This window comes from Corvus hawaiiensis, chromosome 13 (assembly GCF_020740725.1).
Source record: "Corvus hawaiiensis isolate bCorHaw1 chromosome 13, bCorHaw1.pri.cur, whole genome shotgun sequence".
In the NCBI taxonomy this organism is placed as follows: domain Eukaryota; kingdom Metazoa; phylum Chordata; class Aves; order Passeriformes; family Corvidae; genus Corvus; species Corvus hawaiiensis.
The window spans coordinates 3516729-3525732 of record NC_063225.1 but is presented as its reverse complement, the minus strand read 5'-3'; the positions used below and the strand labels follow the sequence as shown (position 1 = coordinate 3525732).

The 9004-nt window shown below is 40.6% G+C and overlaps 1 long non-coding RNA gene across 1 annotated transcript in view; it reads right to left on the bottom strand.

Annotated features, from left to right (window-relative positions):
• Positions 1 to 9004, bottom strand: part of LOC125332647 — a 49771-nt gene that overhangs the window by 24296 nt on the left and 16471 nt on the right. The gene's annotated exons all lie outside the window — the stretch shown is intronic.

Here is a 9004-nt window from a genome sequence, read left to right as displayed (position 1 = left end):
AATCTATTTTGAATTGAGTGTAAGGAATCTGTTTTTATAGTCCCAGTTTTCTCAGTACTTTGAAAAGAACTTTTGCAAAACCAGAGGCTGTTGTTTCTAATGAATCTTGGCTGAAGTTATACACTGCAAAACCCAGCAAAGTGGAGAAACAAGTTCTGAAAATACCTGTCTGATGCCCTGCATTGACTAGGGAAGCCTAAAAAACAGCTAAACTACTTGGACTTAATCCAGGGATTTTTAAATAGGGTGCCAGGTCCTCCTTGAAAAGGGTTCACGAGCAATTTCTGATTAATCAGTGAGCACAGATTTAAGAAAAGCGGCTAAACTAAAAACACCTTCAGAGTTTGAGATACAGCCCATAAGGATTCCATTCAGCCTGCAAGTGAGTATTCATTTCCAAGCTGAAATGAGAGTTCAAACTGGGAAGGAGACAACAGTGCAGTAAGAGAAGGTAGGTTGGATCACAGGTTTTGTTCAGAGCAGCATTTACTGCCAGTCCCCCTGATCTGAGGGGAGGGCAAGACAAGGTTTGAAGTTGAATTAAGTATGCATAGCATGATCGAGTCAGCTTTGAATGACTTGGAAAACTTTTGGAAAACTCTTGAACAGCTTGCTGGCTTGAGAGATTTCCACATAACCTCAGCAAGCATGTTTCTAAAGGTAACTGGCTTTTAATTTCCTCTTGCCTTCACCCCTCACCCCCTGGCTCCCCTTCCCTTTTAGCATTCCTTGGATTATTCGAGGTTGCTAACTTGGAAATGTACTGTTGAAAGATCACCCTGTTAAACTGCAGCTCTCTCCGCTCTGTTCCCTGTGAGCACCCTCCACTTTTATGTGTGGTCTATAACAAGGCAAAGGAAAGTAACACCATGAAGTGACAGTCCCTCTCTGGTGAGCACTTCCATCTAATTCTGCACTGGTTTAAAGCTTCATGGGAGCATTTGTGGCTTTTTATATTGTGTCTCTGTAACTCCTACCCTAAACTGCTAAAACTGACTGGGAATTACTATCCATTATGGACTGCAGATGCTTGTGTTTAATAAGCAGAGAAGTTCCTTTGACTGCTGAGTGCAGCACTGAGAGTTTGTCAAACTTGTGCTTGCCAAAGTCTCCAGCAAAACTCTCATTAGTTTGAACTGTGAGGAGCACCATATATCAGCATCATTCTACAAGTTTTTGAATTTTTTTTTTTCTTTTTCAATAAATTAAGGCCAATCCAAACATGACTTAGGTGTGAGTTGATTCTTTGCTTCAGTCTTTTTAGTCTTTGGTCACTAGTCTTCTTGTTCTGTTGTTTCTGCTCGCTCCATGTAGGGATTTCCAATATGTGTTACTTTTGTAATATTGCTGCTGTCCTTAACTCCTGCATCTGCCACTCTTTAGAAGCTTGCTAATTGAGGTAGAGGCAGTCACTGAAGACTGTATGCTCTGTAGGTCATTTCAAATCTGAGAAACTGTCAGGGTTGGACTGTGGAATTAGTTACCACTTTTTGGAAAAGCATATTGATGGCTGCTTGAAAAAAGGTCCTAGATGGACACACCATGTACTAGAAAAATCTCAAGCCTTCCCTGTCACATGATGGTATGAGAGAGAGAGCTCTGTACTTAGACGCTTCCCTGCCCTGACTTTTTCAGTCTTTGAGTCACACTGTAAGTTCTTAAGAAGTGTAACACATTTCCTATTCACTCCCTGTCTATATATCTCCTACCACAGACCAGTGTTTCTCAAGACCAGAAGCCCGGTCTGCCCTTCTCACTGAAGCCTAAAGCCAGTGAGGTGACTGTCAAGGATGAACTGAATTATCCTGGATTGTTCTACCTCCTCTTTGTAGCCATTCAAATTCAGAAACAGCTAGTCCTAACATTTGTTCAGTCACCACAATAAACTGCAATGGCTTCCTAATTTTTTAAAAAAGAGGATCCTACAGTTGCAAGTAATAAATTACTGTTAAGGTCTGTACTGAGCAACTTGTACTGCAGTAAAACTGAGCAGACAAAAAGATTTCAATCTGAGTTCTCATTTTAATTCCAAAATTATTATTTCTAACTATAGTCATTATACAAGCTGTTTTCTAGGAAAATATCTTATTTGAATCTGCTGATTTATAAGCATGACAATATGTATATGCACTCCATGCATAGCTGATTTATGCACACATATATATCAATACATAGCAAAACTGCATATGCATAGGGCTGCATATTCATGTTAAACCTAATTCTGTTCTCATTTATGGTAATAGAAGTTGGGAGCAATTTCAATGAATTCAGTAGAACAGGGTTTATAATACTGGAATCATGTCTCAACAAGGATCATTACTTACATGTGTGAGTACATAGGCCCATGTTGGCTGCTTACAGTGCTTTGTAACTGCTAACTTACTAAAACAGGTCAAAATACAATACTATGAAAGAAAAATAAGTTTTTGCTCATTTCTACACCCCCATCTCTACTATAAATGACTCGTTTGCAGCAATATTTCTACATGACCAATGTAACAACTGTACTAGTGTTATCTTTGCTGGTAAGAGATCATGAAACAGATCCTGCTCAGATAGAAAATGCTAACTCTGAGTGAGCTTGGCCAGTTTAGGCAAGTTCAAAATCTGGACAGATATGCCTTATGACATTCCTACAATCTCCAGCCAAAATTTCTCGAAGAGAACAAAATGTGTGAGTGTACGGTGTATAGAGATGTGGAAGAACCAGGAGCAGCCAGAGTGACTTCAGAGGAGACGCTGGGAAAACAACATAACTTACTAGAGAGGAGACATGTTATTGCTGCTCTGGGAAGCCAACATCTGCACCTCTGTGTGGGATGATATAAACCTTACGCTGGATTCCTGAGCACAGAGAGGCCATGTGCAAGCGAGAGGTACATGCAGGCTTCTCGGGCTGTGAGCAGCTCGAAGGAGTGTGCTCCAACCTAGCAACTTGCCTAATGCTATCCTATGCAAAGTCATGCAGGGCTGGGTAATGAGATGTACAAAAATGGGGGCTTCTCCCTCTTCAGAAAGTCAGTGTGCAGAGCTTCCACCTTTTTGCTAATGGCCTGTAGATTGTGAGCCTCTTTGCCTTCCTCAGCATATCCAGGAAAAAATCCTTTTGAGTGAAACCATCTACTTCGCTTTCCCAGCACTCTGCCTCCCCCTGCTTTAACAAAAAATGCCTTCACCTTCTGAATACAAAGGACAGTGTAGCTCGGGCTTCTGCTGTGCCTGTCCTTATCCTTCAGCTGTTTCATCTCCTTCCTTTCCAAGGCAGGTGCGGGGTTGGTGGTGTACCTAGGTTTTTCTCACTTCTGTGGGGTTTGACGAAAATGTCCAGGCTCTGTGTTTCTTCTTGTCTGTTTTACCTTGCACAAACAAGAATGAAGAAGAGCAGTAGCTGAGAATGAAACTGGAGGACTGTAATTTGGAGAGCAGCCACAGGGTGGTTCCTAAGGGGCAAGGAGTGCATGGAGCACAGTTACTAATGCAGGTGGCATTTGTGTGTTACCACCATCCACAGAGACAGAATCTCTGATGAAGAGTTCCTTCTTGAATATTATTTGTGGCAGAAGGGGGGGAACTCTTTCTTATTGAAGAAAAAAAGTAGGAACTGAATGGAGAAGAACCCATTTTGGAAGCTATGCAGGCATGAGCAGCTACTGCCAGTGAGTGGATGCTGCCAGTGCCAGCGTGTGGGAGATGAAGCAGGAATGGAGGAATATCTGCATGTTGAAAAGAATGGGAATATCTCTTTTTTTTTTTTTCTATTCCTGCTCTTTTTCCTGTGTCATTTGGGAATGCTACTCTCCCTTCTTTTTCCTGTATTCTACTATGATTGTGTGAAGAAACCTCTTCAAGAGTACAGTTGGAAAGCAGTCTCAGTTTCTCACCTGTATCTTTGTAACACTTTTTATGATTAAGGGATGGGCATTTCCCCCTTATTCAGACCATGCAGTTCAGCTGGAAACAAAACCCCCAAAAACAGTGCCTGTTGTCACATGGAGCTGCCAACACTGCATTACACACACTCTGCTCTCTTGCTAGTGCCCTTGAGCAGATGTAAGATGAGTCTGGTGCGTGCTCTTCATGCAGAGGAGGGGAAGGCTATCTACAGGCAACTCTTATCTTTCTGTTTAAAATTAAGCAAAGAGCTGCAGATGCATTTTATTGCACACTCAGAGCAGTAGTTTTTGACCTCATAAGAAAATTGGGAGAGTAACACAAAGGCTTGGGTGTGCCCTGGGATACTGCAGAACATTTAAGAATCTGGTTCCATGAAATCCTTTTTGTGTCCCTATGGAAGATTATTGCAAATGTAGTTTTTGCATGACATTATGTTCCCCCAGTCTGTAATTTTTTATTTTAAAAAATCTTCAGTATTCATGAATAATCACTTCCTCCATTACTAGTCTTTTGTTTACAGCAATGTAAATTACTGGGTTTAGAGCTAAGAAGCAATAGCCACTGTTTGATCAACTATCCTCTCCTTTCTGTTGCCCTTCTCTGTGACTGAAAGAAATCAATTCGTTGTTAACTGGCATTTATTTTCTTTTACATGTCAGGATATTATTGTAGGGAGTGGGTGATTTTTAAAAATTTTTTGGCCATTTTCTAGGTCTGCCCTGTGAGGACATGTTCAGCACAGGTATATCCTGCTGCACTTTCTGGCTGGAATTAGAACTGGCCAGAGCAGCCTTTTCATTGCTAACAGCAGGAGGTGATGCTGGTTCTGCCACATGGTTAGATGACTGTGTAAAATCTTAACAGAGGCATGCTTTGGAAAACTACAATCTAGATTTTCTTTCCTCTTGTTTCAAGTGGTTCATAGCAATAATACCCCAGGCAATGCCTCATTGGCATGGATTCCTTAGAGCACCCTGTGTTTTGTCCTGTGAGGCCTGCAGGTCGTTGTACCAGACCAAGATCATGGACTGTGCAGCACAAACCAACTGTTACTGCTTCAAACATCGGGATAATAAACACACATGATCATGTTAAGTAATGGAAATATATCCAGTGTTGCACATCTGGTTTCAGGGATGCATTAACCCAGACAAAAACAATAGTCAAATAGGGAAAGTAGAATAATTTCCAGGTCAGTAATAATAACTGTTCACACAGCACTCAGGGGAAATCAAACACACATATTTGCATTCAGATATGTACTACAAACTCAAGAAGTCTGCATATCCTTCTAGAAAAGCATGCCAAAATTTCTTTGAAAAGTTGTGGTTTTAATCACATTAATTACATGTTGGATTTGGGCAGAAGACCACCATCATGACATTACATCAACAAATTTTGCACTAATATAAATACCGCAAAGAATCCTGCAAACTAAAGTTGAGCACACTCTATCCCAGAAATCTCTACAGAACATGGTTTAGCAGAGCAGACCAGCAATGTCACCCTACTTGGCACCCTGCTTCTGAAATTTAGAGTACCTTATGAGTAGTGATGCTTTTCTAGAAGGGAAGATTTCTGATTTCCAATGTCTCGTTTTGTATTTATAGTTTCTATGCTCATACTAAATTACAGCTCTTTCTTGGATGTATTTCTCTTGTCCTTTAACATGGATGTAAGTAGAAAATCCCAAACTTGCACAAATTCTGTGAACAGCAAAGAGTGCACCTTTTTCCTAACTTAACATCAAAGGAGAGTCTCAGGGCATTTCAAATGAAGATAAAAATGTTTAATTCTGCATACAGAAAATGCTTTCAAGTGAAGCATATATTGCAAAGAGAATGCTGCCTCCCCAGAGTTTTGGCTTTGCAACCTCTCCAAAGGCCCAGGACTGAGTCCCAAGTACAGCTTGAATGCTGTTTTATTGCTGTTCTTGTTAAAATAATTATATGCTGCCATGTTAGCAGGAGGAGGTTACCATATGGAAGAAGAAGCTAGGGCTAAGTGGATATTCAAGACAGTTGTAAGCTTTATAGGAGCTCTGTTTGACCTGGAGGATAGCCCAAGGTTTTGGATCCAGGGGTGTGACCCTGTGTCCATCCTGGAGCAAGTTTCAACTCCCAGCCTTGTTGTGTCTCAAGGACTAGTGCCTTAATGCACACAAGGGCACACACCCAGGGTTGTTTTCATTGCTAACTTCAGGGCTTAAAATGCACTCACAGTATAGTTGGGTTGGGTGTGCTTTGAGTTTTTTCTATGTGATACAATGACTTTTTCACCCCCCTTTTCCCACCTAGGGTCCTGGCACAAAGTGCTGTATTCTTCCTAGCAGCTATGTGGCTTCTTTGCACCAATGCAAAACTTCAAAACTATACTTTGATTAAATGAAGAAAAAGGGGTTTTCTTTTTAGTCCTGAGAATTCTTATAGAATCTAAAGCTAAGTGGGAATTAGAAATGTGAGAAAAAGGACCCAAGCATAGAGAAATTAGTTCCACCAGCACATTACAGTAAATGCAGTTTGGGAAAGCTCAGATATTCATCACTGTATTCTTCCAACCAGCCAGCCCAAAACATAATCGATTATAATTCCAAGTGTTGTTAGTATTCCATTTTTATCTGTTGTTTACAGTGTGAAAACCAAGCCCAGTGTTGCATCCTTACTCAAGGACCATGTTGCAACATCTTTCTCACATGGACTGTGACAGAAGGAAAGATTACTCACGTAATCAAATCATGGCCTTCCTGTTTCCTCAGGCCTTTTGCCCCGAAAAGGTGACTCTCACTTGTAGAGTGCTAACTTTGAGTAGCAGCACACAGCAAATGTACATTATTTTTTAATTTTTAAAAATGGATACTGTCTGTGCAATGTCATCATGCATGAATTAACAGGGACTGCTGGAATTACAGTGCCTCATCAGTCAAAAGCCTTGAATTCACACCAGCAGGTAACTGAATTAATGGAACTCAGCTTTGTAAAACAGTTAAACAATGGCAGCATTATGCCTAATATCTGACAGGTGGAATAAACATGGGTTCTCATCTTCTGAAAGTATTGAAATATTTGCTGAGGTCTGAATGTCTGTGGCTCCAAAAACTGAGAGTTAAGAATTTTAATCTCATCACTCACACATTTCTCCAAATTGTTTGACAATGTTCTTGCTATTGTTGAGCTTTTTTCTCTTGTTTTCTTGTACTTTGTTAAAAGCTGGACCACATTCCAAGTTTAGAAGTGAAGATCTTGGATAATTGTGCACTTCTGCTTCTGTCTTCTGTTATTCTCAGATTCTGCTCTCACATAAGTATGTATTTCTGCTGAAGTTAATATCTAGAGGGAAAAAAAATCTTTCTTCCAGGCCAATAGCAATCTCTCTCAATAGAAGGACACTTTTAAATGCTTTTCTGTAGCAAATGTAAAGCAAAAGGATAGATGTTGGGGGAAGATGTGTGGTAAGATGGCTCTGAACCTCTCTGCTATGATAGAATTTTTCTAAAAAGATAAATGCCAAGAAAAAAATACTCACAAACCCTTTTTAGTGGTTGTGGATTATGCCTCATATTCTGCTGGGTCCCTGGTCCATTCTTGCCCTATTTTGTTTTCTTGAAGGTAGCTGTAGGCTACTGAGAGGCCGTAAATTTTAGAGCAGCAGGAAAGGAGGGACCTGACCCTTATTTAGAGACTAAACAAGGACATAAAGTTCCTCCATCTCTCTGCTTCTTTCACATGAAGTGAACATAAGAGTCCCTTTTGGACACAAAACAGGACCAAAGCATCTTTGAGTTGATACATTTCTTTATTCTGGTCCATCATAGGGATCAGAACTCCGTTAATAGCTGAGCTCAAGGCAGACCTTTAATCTGTGATCAGATAGACTTGCTTCGAGGTTCTTCAGGTATGAAATGTGACAAATGTGCCTTTGATCTTGTAGCATGAGTTCGTTTTCCTTGCCATTTGTTTCATTTCTTCCAAATGTAAGGTTTTTGAATGGTCTTGGTCAGAATATCTTGCCTCAGGGAAGCATTTTGAGACAAAATAGAATGTTCATGGGAAACTAAGAAAAAAGCAGTAAGAAGGAGGGGTATGGTCAATTGTATTTACTCTTCCAGGCCACTGGGATACTTGTGTTGCAGCCTACAGAGCTTCCAATCCATAATGAAACAGTGTTTGTCATTTCTGGCCTAAAGGAGAATATTGCTGCCCTTGGCTTTAGAGGAGGGAAGGACAGTCTCCTCAGATGGAGTCTCTGATAATGTTGTGACTTTTAGATAATTTTCAGAGATTCTTAACATCCATAGCTTCAAATTAAATCTGTGTTGTTCCCAGACAATCCCCTCTCCCACTGTAGCTTCTTCCAGGGCCTTTCAGTTATAACATGATCTGGCAGAGTAGAAGGAGGAGGGAGTTGTATATTCAATGTCATCCAGGCCTGCGACAGCTGTGTAGGAGGAAAGAGTCAAACTGCAAAGTACAGGAACTGGAATTGAACCCTGATAGCCAGGTCTGCCTGTCATCTCACCATTATCATAATCGCAATACGTTTCTTCAGCTAAATGCAAGGTAGAAGGAGAGGTTAGATTATGGTGCATTCCCAAAAAAATGAACATACCATCTTAAGTCAGAGACAATGCTAACAAAACAAGGATCAGCTTTAGCTGGAATGTGGGTATTTGCTGGAAAAGAGGGAATGAAACGTGAATCAAATTCTACCCAGAGTTTGCAAATCAAAGAACTGCTGAAGTACAAGTGATCTTTTCAAAAGGCTGCAAGAATTTCCACCAGGTTACCAAGGGACTTCTGTCTCAGGGTGAATTATAAGCAGAAGACAGGTGCAGGCATTGATTTGACTAAAATATTCAGGTTGAGACACAGTGGAACTTTCTGCTGTTTGGTTAAAATTCCTTGTCCTAAATCACAAGCAGTTCCTCCTCTAATGCTTAATCCCAAAGGGATTGTTACAGCAGTGGACACTGAGTAAGTGAGCACATTATCAGTCTGTTCATTCAATAAATACCCCTTCTGCTATCTGTGCATGAACAGAAGGGAGCGAGTCAAAGCTGAACAAAGAATTGCAGTGCTCTTGGAATTCAGCCTGCAATCACATCCATATAATG